This window comes from Rhipicephalus microplus, chromosome 6 (genome assembly GCF_043290135.1).
Source record: "Rhipicephalus microplus isolate Deutch F79 chromosome 6, USDA_Rmic, whole genome shotgun sequence".
Classification (NCBI taxonomy): domain Eukaryota; kingdom Metazoa; phylum Arthropoda; class Arachnida; order Ixodida; family Ixodidae; genus Rhipicephalus; species Rhipicephalus microplus.
In genome coordinates this window covers 166859980-166874610 of record NC_134705.1, presented here as the reverse complement: position 1 = coordinate 166874610, position 14631 = coordinate 166859980, and positions in this window count along the sequence as shown.

Below are 14631 nucleotides of genomic sequence, written 5' to 3'. Positions count from 1 at the left end.
GCAGCAATTGGGGTTGTAGGCACGACATAGGGCGGCGTGGCAGGTTGATCATACGGCATACGCTGTTGCGTAGGCCGAGCAGCGACGGCGGTGTACGTGAGAGGCGTAGTGACAGGTGGTTGCTGATGCATCGGCGGAAGGGCCTCAGCGACTTGGGTCCGAATGGCGTGTTGGAGGTCCGGTGCCAAAGCTTGCGCGGGCTCATGTGTCAGTGGCAGCAGTGACAGCTGGTGCGCTACTTCTTCGCGGACGAAGTCCTTGATTGTCGAAAGCAGTGGCTGCTGATCGGTAGGATCGGCAGCTAGGTGCAAGATTGCGAGCGTGTCTGGCGTCGTGAGGACTTGACGAGCAATCTCACGCTGCCTACGCAACTCATCGAAGCTCTGACAGAGGGGAACGAGCACAGCAATTGTGGGGAGATTTCTCGCGAGCAATATCTGAAAGGCGCTGTCGTCAATGCCTTTCAAAGTGTGCCTGATTTTTTTCTTCCTCAGGCATGGTAGAGTTGACGCGGTTGCATAGATGCAACACATCTTCAATGTAGCCCGTGTAGGTCTCGCCTGGTTGCTGCGCACGGTGACGTAAACGCTTCTCGGCTTGAAGCTTGCGTGCCGCAGGTCGTCCAAAGACGCCCGTAATAGCAGTCTTGAATGCAGACCACGTAGGAATATCAGCTGCGTGGTTATTAAACCACAGTTGCGCGGTGTCCGCAAGGTAGAACGTGAAGTAGTCCAGCTTACTTGGGTCGTCCCATTTGTTACTTGCGCCGACTTTGTCGTACCTCGCCAACCAACCTTCGACGTCCGACTCAGTGGAGCCCGTGAAGATAGGAGGGTACCGTTGAGAATACACGGCACCGCAAGTGACATGGACGGTCGAAGGTCCCACCTGGAGAGGCGTCTCGGTGGCCATGTTCGTGTCACGTAGAGGGGGAAGCTTACGGGAGCGAAGTTCCATGTTTGTACGGGAGCACCCAGCACCTCCACCAGATGTCACGTAGTTTATTTACGTACAGACCTACTGGAAGGCCGAAGAACGCCAGAAGAGCGAGGAACGTCAACAGGCCGAAAATACAAAACAAGCGCAAGCTCGGGTCGCGCATGTGCACCAACGCTGTGAATTGCTGTTTCTTGCTGCTTCGTCGTCGTTCGCCTAGTTCCCTACAGTACCTACTTATCTATGTCTTCTCTAGTAATGTAACACACCGCCTAATATTTGCGTGTTGATGTTGCACCACAGATATTCGTAATACATGTTTTTGATCGACATTGCTCACAAGAGTGAACGCAGCCACCATAACAAGATAACTGGATGTTAGACAAGTGCTTTAACTTTGCTAAGGTAGCTGAATAATGTGAGATACAAACAAAAAATGGGACCGAAATTTCTGCTTCCAAGTTTCTAAAGAAATACTATCGTATAAAAAAATTAGCGTGTAACGTATCCGCTTGTGTGCCATCACCCCCCCCCCTCCTTCTGTTATCTCTTCTGTGAATTTCCGTCTAAATTCCCTGCGCTGGTCTTTCACTCTCACTTCGCCAGCTCGGACTGTTGAATAAGCTCTTCGGCAATGCTGGCGTTCAAGGGTGAGCAAGCGCTACAATTCCGAACGTGCAGCCTACTCAGCATCCATGAATAGCCAGAAGACCTACATTACATGCGGTGTAGCTTTCACCAAAATGATCGAGTGCCACAAGATATTTGAACCCAACGCAATATAAAGGAACGTCAAACAATAGTGTTTAGTTTAATAAGTCAGTGTTTGTAGTCTCATTCATTCCAGTGGTACGCATAAATTCCAAAACTTATACAAGGCGCTACTCTAAATGACGATGCCGTGTCGCAAAGGGATAATGAACTGTTACGCAGTTTCTGTTGGCATTGTCAGCAAATAAAATAAGCGAATATTTCATTATCATTTTATACTAATGGCTGGAAGCGACGATAAGTCAAGCATTATCAAACCCACCAAACCATAACCGGTTCAATACATCCCGTCAGAGGCTTTAAAAATTACTAGTAAAAAAGATTACAAACACAATCTTCACAGCTTACGTTGAGTGTGAATGAGGTAGACAACGGTGCACGCCACAAATATTCTCAGTAAGAACCTCATTTCTAAGTGGGAACATACCGCAATCGTTTTATGAAATAAGCAACTTCTTTTTCCAGATGTGATAACTTTTGCTTGTTCACAGCAGCTGCAGTGCAGATGTGGAAGCAAGTGTTTCTGTTGTACACAATGTACACCGAAAACACCTCTAACTTTAAAAACAGCATTGAAGTGTGCATAGCTTTGTATTGTGGCAAGGAAAAGTGGCAGTTCGTCGATTGCATGGAATAATTTAGTAGCAGCTATCGAATACGGCTTCATTTTGTTCGTTGAAGATTGTTTATGTTCACAGGGTACGTGATTGTTTCCTATAAATAATAGTGGCAGTTTCACTGGTAACAAGAAACTCTGTAAGGGTAACTAGTGACAATACTAATGTTATATGTTCTGCACTGATGCGACAAGTGTTCCTTTGGGTACTTATATTTTCACATTACCCCTCATAAAAATGGATACTACTTAAACATATTTAAAAGTTGCAACACGTCCCGTACACTTCGAACGATTTCTGGACAGACTCAAAGAGTAGTGGTGATGATGAGGAGGGTGAATGATGGTGATGATGATGAGGGTGATCATTATGCTGATGATGATCATGAAGATGATGGCCTATATGTATAGCTCATGCTTACTTCGCGGGATTTTTCATGATACAAGTAATTGTATATATGGTGTTCCCTAATAATTGTATATCTGATGAACTACAAACTGGTCATAAATAATTACTTTCTCTATGTAGGATATTTCCGATCAAAACCACCCTGATTCGATTAGAGATTTTTCTACAGGGAAACAGATATCTCTATGACAACGACCTAGTGAGGAGGCTCCCAAAGAGAGAAAATGAGAATTTAAGAAATCAAATGTAATTCAATTAAATGCCGCTTTAAGAATGCTATTCCTCAGTAAATTTAAGCGGCTATACGATAACAAATATAGCTCGATTGTTTCATTCTTGTTGCAAAATTAACAAAGAGGGGAAGGAATCAGACCAGCTCTATGGTATATGTAAAAACTTTATTTATATATAGGTTTATCACGACGTGAACTATATATAGTACATAGCGGGCATTTCCCACGTCAGGACCGATAGGCCTAACCTCTCTGCCCCGTTGTATGCATATAATATTTCAATTTTGTAACTCGACAGTGTAATTTTCTAAAAATAACATCTTCGTCGGGTGGTGAACAGAAACTCCTACGTCAAGCAAACATCTTTTTTTTTTCTTCTTTACTTCCAATTGCTGATGCAACCGTTTACATTTCATCGAGCACTAATATGGCCAATATAATATTGTAGCGTTTCCCTTCTGTACAGTACGCTATCTTAGGTTTTATAGGCATTTATATTCTTAGGTTTGAAACACAGGAGGCCGACAGCGACAGCAACAATCGGCGTACGTGGTGCCTACGTGTCCTCTACATGCTAAAACAGGCTTCGTGACGTCATTGTCGGCATAATGGCTTGGCGACAGCGCATGCCATTTCTACTATTTGCCTGACACAGGAGTTATAATCAAATAAAGGCGCAATGCGCTTGTTTCGTAGATCCCTCCCTAACTCGCAAACTGTTTTTTAAAGATGATAGTCTTTCTTGGGGACCTTCGACGCAAAACGTTTGGTCTGTCTGTCTGTACTGTTGTCTGTTTGTTCACATTTGACAGCGCCGGGTACTTGAAACGGCCGACCCTATCCGCAGCGCCCACCAATGTTGCTCAAGGTTATTCGTTCATAGTTGTGCGATTGCCAATTAAAAAAACAATTATTGCGCATATCTGAGGCACCATAACCACACGCATATGTTCTGCATGTGCGTCTTTTACTAGAAAAGGCATACATAAGTAATTTTAAGTACCATAGCGCTTATGACGCTACGCTGACCATGCAACGCTTGCACGAAAGGCGAGTGCTTCCAACTCTTTGCTAAGACGAGACGGTGGTGGCACCTCCCTGTCGCCTTGCGTTCTACACCTTATCACCTCTGAGACGGGCGCGCACACCCGTCTCAGAGCCACATGCTTTGTTTTCCAAGAAAACTGCCAGATGGCGCTCTTGTCTCATGTGTGACGTGCCTTGATGCGCTCGTTCGCCTCCGCTGCACGCTCGAGGCACTCGAACGCAGCGTCTCCAGAATACCATTCACCAATTTTCTTGCCCAGAACATCACATAAATGTTTTGTTCACTCTTTCCACATGCAATACTATCGTCTTTCGACGACATTTCCAGATTACATGCAGATACGTGGCCATTTTTTTTCTTGGATTCCCTGTGAACCGCCGTTGTGGAAGCGTTATTATGGCACTCGACCATTGACCCGGAAGCCTCGAGTCCGTTCCCTGCCGCTGCGGTCTCATTTGCGCGAAGGCGAAATGCTAGAAGCCAGCGTACAGACATATCTTGGAACATATATACGTGAAACTGTTTCCTTGCTACAACACTGTTGGGATTAGCGCGTGTCTACGTCTTCTTGTATCCCTTGGTTCTTATTCACGTTAATATCACTCGAGAGGTTACCTCGGCCTGATTAACCAAGATATCGACTCACAATATCCGGATAGCGGGGAGGCGTTTAGCAATCTGGCACGCATCGTCCTGCGTTATGGGACACACCACACACCAGTGAGCAGGACTGGGCAGACGCGCTGCAGGTACCGACTGCTCTGATCCAGTCAATGGCCGTCCAGAGGACCCGCAAAAAGCGGAGAAGCATGGCCGACAAGGGAGTAGCCAGCGGTGAGCCGAGGGCTCCAGCGGCACCTTCCCAGCTACTCCTTCAGGACTTCAATAAAGTTCTTTGTCTGTCTGTCTGCCTCAGTGAGGTAACAAAGCCCTATATAGTGGCTATCATCTACGGCGTCATATTGCCCCTTCAGTCACGGTGTGCACAACTGTACATAAATTTACATGCATGTCACGCGCTCCGCGCGTTTCTTCAATTGGCCTAAAACTCAATGTGCACGCACATTCATACAAGATTTCCCACTGGATATTTAGTGGCCACAACTATGGACATTTCAATGAGCCCATTACATGACACAGAGACTGGGCCTACCTGTCCCAACATGGAATCGGTCCTTTAAATGCTGGTTCACGTCCCGACGGACCCTAATGAAGTTCTTCTATACCATACCATTCAACTTCATTGGGCTGCGTATTGCTGCAGAGGATCGTTTTCCTGGAGATACAATCACCTTTGATGATCGTTCGTCCGACGTCAAGAATATTTTTTTCATGCTCCAATCGAAAACAACAAAAAAGCGGTGCAATCATTTCGAGCCTACCAGTTTATTCTTTTTGTGCAAGGATTTGCGCTGAACAATTGCAGAATAATTAGATGTATAGCTACATGCTAATCAACAATAATTACTGCAACTCCTTCAAAGCAATACATCCCGTCATTTTTTTATTGGAATGCAATACTGACTACCTCGGGATCATGTCAAGCGACTTTGATGCATTTGCAGACAATTCATCCTGAATTCCAAATTATCGTGATCGAGGGATGGCTTGAGTAGCTTTGGAACATTAACCACCATGAACAATCAAGCCAATTATCACTTCGAACAGCCAGGAAACTCCCCCCCCCCCTCCTGATGCCTTGTGTACTGTCTATAAATACATTGTTGCAACACTGATCGTATACGGGTTAGTCTGCATACGAAAATGAGTGGTGCACATTTAAAGGATAATTAAAAGCCCATTAAAGCAGCTGAAGTGAAGGCAGTATGCGGACCTCTCCGCTACGTCGTGCTTTGTAATGATGTAATTGTTTCATCGAGTTTTATTTAGTACCAGTCAGTAAGAAGTTTACTAACTCTACGAGGTTGCTGTACCCATAAACACCAGCACACTTGGTACTTGTGTAAACGAGCACTTGAGGTACAAGGCCCGTAAAATTCGAGTGCGGAGCACTTAATACATACACAGTCCGTGTGGCATCTGTACTTCCTGCTAAAATAAATTAGTTGTGTCACCTCATGTTTATGTCGTCGCTTGGCTTACACCTGTTCCTCTTGTTTGCCAGCGAGGGTCATCACAAATCCTGCCACTCGTATATCATACGTTGCAACATCAGACGGGAATATTCTAATGTAAAATTTTTTAGTCCTTTTCGAGAACTGTATTCATCAATTTTGCACTGCTGTGCACATGTTAACAGGAGAATCGAACAAAAAAGCAGTTGCGAGGTCATATTCTCTTTTTGAAGAAAGAGGCACCTAAATTTATGAGGCACCACATGTAACACAATCGCACTTCAAAAAAGATAAAGTTAGGCTCCGTTGGAGCACTCACCAAAACTTGAATTAAATACCATACAAAATAATTTGCGACAAATACACTGCAAGTAATAAGAGTAAATTAACAGCGCTCATGGCTCTACTCAAGAGAATATCATGGTATACAACATCATATAGTCAATAGAGTTAGTTCTATTACTTTTCGTAGATTCATTACCATCAAGGGTTCATACGTGAACCCTTTTCACAGCTAAACGCGGAAACGAAGCTGTCGGCCCCTTGAAGCACCGCGTTGCAGTCGAACGATCTCCGTACACGCGTTTGCGTGTGGCAGTAGCTGATGAAGAACAACATTTCCTGGGAAAACCGATGGGCCTTTCGATGCCGGTCTTTTATCGCTTGGAAAGCCCGGAATGCCGGCAGGAAACCCCGCTCGGCGATCTCCGGCAAAGGCTTATCAGTTGCGAATACTGACGTGAGTTCACGCATTGCCGTAAGGGTCGCGTTCGCAGTGGCATTCTCCAAGATGGCCGCCGTATCCACCATGTCTGCTAGAAGCCCTCCTGCCAACAAAGCTGACGAGAAGGCGGCTCCGAGAGCCCCATAGTTGATGGCGGGCTCGCCGTCCGGATAGAAGAAAGGTTCGTACGCCATCAGCATTGACATAGAGGCCTCATTGAGGAGCGAATCGTAGAATATCGGTTCTTTTGAGAAGGAGTGCGGGAGACGCTTGTCTTCGAAGTAGGCGTCGGTTCTGATTAACTTCGCGTTCGCTCGCCGCTCGGTGATCCAGTGGTCGAGAGACGTCGACTTGTTCGTGTTGTGCGACGCGTAGATGCGCCTCAGCTTGTCCCGGCAGCGGTATTCATGGTTGGGCCACACGTTGACTTTCATGCTTCGAAACTTGCGCGCCGCGGCCGCGCCGACGCTCGAACCCAACTTCTCGTAAAGGACGGCCGCCTGTTCGCGGACGTTGTTGAGGACGTCCTGGACCTTCTGCCTTACTGTCTGGGGAAAGTTCAGCTGGACGTTTTTGGCGAAGAGCAGGACCTTGAAGGAGCTCTCCATCTGGGTCTCGCAGAACAGTGGCGTGATTAGACGGGCCAGTTCCTCACTGCCATACTTCTGGACGAAAAAGCTGGCGTCGGCGATGGGCGCGTAGATCTGGAGGACCCACCAGCCCAGGTGACTGCGGAGAAAGGCTGAGTCGATATTCTCCGTAATATAGCGCACGGCTTCGACAGTGCCTTTCTTTTTGACGATGGCCACGTCTTGCAGCTGGAAGTCCGTCGGAGGCCGGAAGTACGAGTTCATGAGGGCAACAAAGCGATCTGGTCCAAGACCGAAGGCTTTCGCCAGTGACTTGAAGGTGTGGAACTCGGGCCCCGCTTGGCTGTGAACGGCCTCCAGAATGAACGTCGTGTGCCGCGTGAAATTGAACACCTGGAAGGTGTCTACAAGCTGAGTCGAGGTGTTTGCCGCCCTGGCGTTTTCATCAAAATGGAGGATGTACTCTTCGATGTAGCGGCGCACTGCGGCATCGTCTCCCATGGATCTGTACTGACTGCCCCAAAATTTAGCGTACACGCTCGGGTCGATGTAGATAGCGCGTCGGTTCTTCAGGGCTTCGTCTGGAAGGAGCCTAACGTCGAACCACAGCGGCATGTTCCAGCGGACGCAGAGGTTGAAGTGGACGTCGAACGGGTCCCGTTCTCCCGTCGGCTGCTCAGGCCACGGAATGTCGAGGGTTCTTAGCAGATTCTTGAACGTCGCGCGGGTCTCTGTCGCGTGTTCAGTGGAGCGGCTTTCGCAGGCTCTGAAGGAGGACGCCACCATGCTCTCGGGCGGCAGTGTGAAGTGAGGACCTCTGATGTGGTGGGCGACTTTGCGCACCCAGCGGTACTGGACGTCCCACTTGTATTTCCACTGCTCCGATGCGTCGCCGAATGGGTCCGGCAGCCATCGCGAAGTCGCGTACTTCTTGAAGTCGATGCAAGGGTCGATGCTGGTGTTGAGCGTCTCGGTGAGCAGCCCTTGGGACGTGAAGCAGTCGTTGCGATGGCAGCCGAGGCTCTCGAGGTAATCCGGATTGGGCTCTGAGAGTGCGTGGAGAAACAGGTAAAGGAGGAACAGTCCGACTATCAGAACGCTCCCGCCCACCAAGCAGACAAGTGCGCGTGCGCACTGGATCGGACTGCCGGGACACTTCTTCTCCATCACGCTGTTCATTGGAGTGCACTGATATGGAAAAGAAAAAAAAAAGATCTTTGTCTGATTTTTACATTGGAAGATTCAACAAAACAGCGGGAATTTTTTTCCGAGGGTCTCATTTTCTTAAGCACAACCGAATCGTAGATCAGAATCAGAATCAGAAATACTTTTGTTTTCCAACGAAATTGTTGGGGGCCCTTCAGGCGAAAATCTGCATAGTACAGCTTGAGCGTGCCTGAAGGCCCTCACATGGCAGCAGATTAATCACTGGTAGGGTCACATCATGCCACATCATAGATGCCATCGACAGCGCCGCCTGTGGTGGTGCAGGCCTCGTGCCGCGTTTTTGTATTAACACGCAGACGTACGGCACTCCCGTTTCCGTTGACACCGCGTTTAACCGACTCAATTTGTGCACATCACAGCACTCGCAGAAAACGGCGCCAGAAGGTATCCCCATCTCGAGTGTTTCTGATCATTTTCACCAAGTATCATGCAGCGAGCGAGTACAGTTTGGTACACTGTAGAAGTTGACGCAAACGCTGGTGATTACGCTGGTATGTGCAAGGACGCATGAGCAAATTTCAGCGCGTTTCATGAGTCAAGGTGGAAGCCCCTCGGCGACCATGCTTGCCCTTTGCTTGCACCTATCGGGAAGTCTTCCTGTCCCACAAATGCAATCCTCACCTGCCGGGCTTTTGTTTTTCTTTTTCCTGTCTCGAAAACTCGGCGCTAGCCTCTATGCAATCAAGAATACTATATATGTCATTGTGATAGGGCGCACATCATTCGGCGCCCTAACGATTGTTATAGCGCGAGAACAGAATAACGACAAAGGGACAAGTCATTCTGTTCTCGCGCTATAACAATCGTCATGTCATACCAACCAGCCCAAACTGCCACGCTTTTAAGGCGCCCTGAAGTACGGCACTCACGGCGATAAAGCAAAAAAAGTGTTTAAAGATAACGACTGTTGTAATAATTTTAAGGGTTTAACGTACTGGAACCGCGATACGATTATAAGAAACGCCGTAACAGAGGGCTCCAGAAATTTCGACCACCAGAGATTCTTCAACATGCAGCTAAATATAAATACATGGGTCGGGAGCATTTCCGCCTCCATCGAAAATGTGGCCTTCAAGGCCGAGATTCAATCCCGCGACTCACAAATTAGAATCAATTTTATTGTAATTAGTACAAAGGTTACATAGTGATAATATACAGAAGGAGGTCCTGAAGTCAAAGACGGCAATGGTACCTCATTTTCAAAATAAATGATAAAGATGGGTTACAGCGTTTAAAGTGTACGCATTACAAAATCTGAAAATAGAAAAAGATTTAGGTTCAACAGAAATAAATTATTTAGAAAATAAAACACACAAAGTATCTAGAGGAAGGTATCAATAACAATATTCAATTAACAAGATAACGAAGAGATTTGAAAATTGGACATTGAAATAATATAGTCTTTAAGTGGTTTTCAAATTCATAAATTTTTTGTGTTTTGATGTCGATGGGTATGGGATTCTAAACATTGATCGATGAAAAAAAGACGCTCTGCTTGCCTTAATTAGTACTCATTTTAGCTAAAAATCAGCAGTCAAGTACATTAACTACTTGACCACCATAGCGGGTGAACGATTATTCCCGTGGGACTTAAATGTCATGGTCACTCCAGTGCGCTCCAGTGCGTGACTTACTGGTGGCGCCATCTGTCCTTTAGTTCAGTCACCTTTATGTTGATAGAGTTCAGCCTGCGTTCTCGTCATGAGCTGGCCGGTCGTCTCTTATCTCGCGCCCGACTCGCACCTACATACGCCTATTCGTGGACGTCGTGCGCCCCCGTCCCGGACAACAAATATGTCCCATAATGTTGCAACAGCTTTTAGATTGTAGAAGTGACGTAAGAGGGAATCAAACGCGAGAAAATTGCCCCACTCAAGTAGTAATTAGATATTACCCTCCGCAGTGGTCTAGTGGCTGAAGCACCCGGCTGCTGATCACAGGTCATGGAATTGAATCCCGGCTAAAATAATTGAGGCTTATATGCTTGGATTAGGTGTACGTTGAAGAACCCCAGGTGATCGAAATTTCCGTGACCCTCCACGACGGCGTGTCTCAACATCACATGGTGGTTTTGGGACGTTAAGCCCCAAATAATATTAGTAGTAGTACTTAAATATAGTTATTGGACGCTGCTTTACGCTTATCCCACTTTCTTGTGATTAAAGTGGACGATTTGATTTCTCATGATTTCCAGTTGAAATGCCACAATATCGTTCACACAGGTCTTATTTGATTATTACGCCCAGCTATCACGTTTCGCTCCACCGATATCCGTCCGCCATTGCGAGTGATCCAACCCGCATCCTTGAGCTTAAGAGCGAAACACTTCGTGGGGTACTATGACACGTCGATGAGTTCGTTAATGAGTACCTTAGGACACGAGCGAAAGACAATCCTGATAGAAGCATTCGTAATCAGTGTACAGATAAGTATAAACAGTCCTTTCAAATGACAAACATTATTGCGTGCTGCAGTAAGTCAGGGGTGCGGCAACCCAGTGTCCGTGTTGCGCCCGTTGCCCCAATTTTTAACCACTCGCCATCTCCTCGAAGCTAACGTGAGTCCTGGTGTCATTTATAGCCGTTGAGCACATAGCATACATGAAATACTGCTGTACTTACTGGTGCTGGCGAAGACGTGTGGTGTTGCGGCCTCATAAACGCATCCATATTCTTCTTCTTCTGCTTTCACTGAGGATTTTTCGCGAGACCAGGTTTTCTGCGCATAGTGTTTATGGCGATGTTGCCTACTTTGTAATGGTACGCCCACGAAGTTGTACAACAGTACAGGCCACAAACCTAATGTTATTATCAGGCAGTGTAGTGTGTAGAGCGTAAATAATCTTAAACTGCTGCAGAGCGAACCCTCCTTCACCGAGGTATGCGCGTTCGTGCTCTTGCTGCTTTGAATTTTCGCAAAATGCTTATCAGACCCCGTATCGACTGCTTATACAGAATATAAGCACCTCTTATTTCCTTGAAAAAGTGAGTTATCAAAGTGATCGAAAATAATGGAAGTGGCTGTAACCAAACTTCGCTGCCGGGTGAATTCTCTCAACCTTAACCTACACACAGCAAATTGAGCGTTGTTTCCTCTGTGTCTCTTATGTATGAAGACGAAACAATTGGTCATTACTTTGGATTTTGTAGCCGGTACATGTCATGAAGGAGAAGATTCATAGCAACACGTTTGCGAAATCTGGGTCTGGAAATATGCTAATCAGTTATTTTTTTTTTCGGCACGTCTACTCTAGGCTACAGTCGCAGGGATGTTTTCTACGCCATAGAGGAATTTATCAGTCAATCTAAAAGAATGTCGAGAAATGCTTCATCCTTTCAATATGTCAATACTATTACGTACTTTGTTATATTAGCTATCCTAGCTTATAAGAGAAGTATTGTGAAGAAAATACTGAAAACAATTCACCTAATACTCGGCCAATCGACCGCATGGGTATAAGTCATGAGAGAAGGAGAAGAAGAGTTATCGCATGTTATTAAATAAAGCCTCTGCTTATGCTGGAACGAGAGGCCTTGAGATTGTGTCTAGGACTTCCTAGCTTTGTAACAAACAATGTTTTGTATCAGGAAGCACGATTACCTACATTGCCTTGCCGTTATAGTATCCTAACGGTTCAGACGTTTCTGAAATTTTATAGCTATGCGCCAAGACGATCTGAATATGATTTTATAAATGACCCAGACACCTTTTTTTTAGCTCATTGGCCACGGTTTCGAACTCCTCAAATTGCCTTTGTTCAGAAACAACTAGATAGGAGAAATGTAAAAATTCAAGATGTGATTGCGGCGCAAGTTACAAATCAAATTCTTAACATATAATTCGATGAGATTTTTCCCTCTAGGCCCAAATTACAATCCTATAGGGTCTTAAATAGCCGACTGCAGGATTATCTTGCCCACGCAGAAACGAATAATATTATAGCCACAGATGCTTCAGTAATGGATGAAAAGACAGGTGTAGGTATATACTCCCATTCGCTTGACTGGTCTTTTTCATTAAGATTACCGAATTTCACCCCAGTTTTTGAAGCTGAACTGTTGGCAATAGCTCTAGCGCTGCGAAAGCTACCTTTGAATGCTGCTAACGCGATCATAATCACGGATTCTCTGTCAGTATGTACGTCGATTACGGCGTCAACAAAATCGATGGCCTTAAAGACGCTCCTTATGCTAGTTCCTCCTCAGCTGCAGCTACTGAAATTAGTATGGGTACCCGGTCATTGCGGCTTAGAAGTAAATGAAATCGCCGACTCTCTGGCACGAGCAGCATTGGAAGGGCCAGTACTATCAGTCCTTCCCGAAGTGGCCACTATAACTGCAACAAGATACAGAAAACTTGCGCTTAGTGCAGACGCTAAGGAAGCAATATTGTCAACACCAGAATTTACTCATTTAAGATTTCCATGGAAAATTCATTGGTGTCCTACAAGACAGTTGGAAACCATAATAACTAGATTTCGATGTCGTGTCCCACCGTTAAATTTCTATTCACATAGGGCTGGTCTGGCGATATCACCATTATGCAACTTTTGTTCAGAATTGGAAACAATAGAGCACTATTTTTTGTCATGTTGCCGATGCAAATTGCTCAGGAAAAAAACTCTTAGTCCTTCCATTCGCTAGCCTGGGGCTGAATTTCACTATAGAAAACATACTTTCCTTCGGTGCTTACGATCTGGGCTTCAGCCACGAGAGCGTTTTCTATGCAGTTTGCAAGTGCTTAAACGAAAGTAAAAGAATTAAGCTTTTAATTGCGTGATTATTATTTGTGCAAAAAAAATTCCAAAATACACAAGAGCATTGTTTAACCATGCTGATTTCTATTCAATGTAATGAATAATTGTCTTATCTGAACGAGTGACAAACAACTATTGCACTCCTTTCATTCTGACTAGGGTGTCTTTTCTTTTTTCTTTCTTTTTTCTGGTGGGTGGTTTCGATATTGAGAAAACAAATCTTACTGAATTAAGTCATCGATTCTCGGCCGATCCCCCTGGGTGGGTACGAGCCACGGATGTGGAATCATCATCATCATCATCATCATCATCATCATCATCATCATCATCATGGTAGCTATGTAGCCCAACCTTAATTCAGTATCTATGAACTTTGGCGCAGATGGTGAACCGCCGCTGCTAGCATAATTCTTAGTCTTTAGACAAATTCGCTTTGTGGCCACGATATGCAAATTTTGACACACAAACTCGTATTGCGATAATAAAGCCCATTTAAAACAGAGCGGCATAATGCCGATTGAAGAAAGCGACAGCCTAGCAATTTGAGTTGAATAAGCGACTGAACACAATCGATATGCCCAGGGGCTACAAGTTCTCGAGCGTCAGTATAATCTTCGCCTCGAACAATGAAGCTGGAGCATTCTTTCGAGAGGTAACACAGAAACCGATGGTAACTAAGCCTGTAACAATTTTTTCATCATTAAATAAAACTTTTGGCCGCGCTGAGTGCCCCGAACACGGATAACTCCAAAGGCTGCTAAATAATAAGATAGTAGCTAAACTAGTACACACATCTCCATAGAACTTGCCGTTGTTGGTTTCATCGCAATCTGCGAAAATCGCCAAAACCTATAGCTTCCGGGCCAGGTGTTTTACTACGACGGAGGTAGGTAGACCTGTGTTTAGGCAGATTTATCACGTCTCAGATAAAACATTGTTTTGGTAGGCATACATTAACGGGCATGACAAAACAGACTTCATTTGCATGGACGTAAAACATGAAATGACGCGGAAACAACATCTAAAATTGATGTTGTTCTCACAATTTTACACAACAAAGACACAGCGCGTGTGAGATATATTAATGAAAGAGCAATTAGCTGTCCGAATTTCAGTAGCCTACAAGGGAGTGTAGAAACATATGTTTAGACAAAGTGTCTAACGATTGCGAGTTTGACTATGGGAGAGCAGTGAGCCGTCCTTAAGACACCAGAAGAAACGACGAGGAGGAATGTTTGCGCGTTTC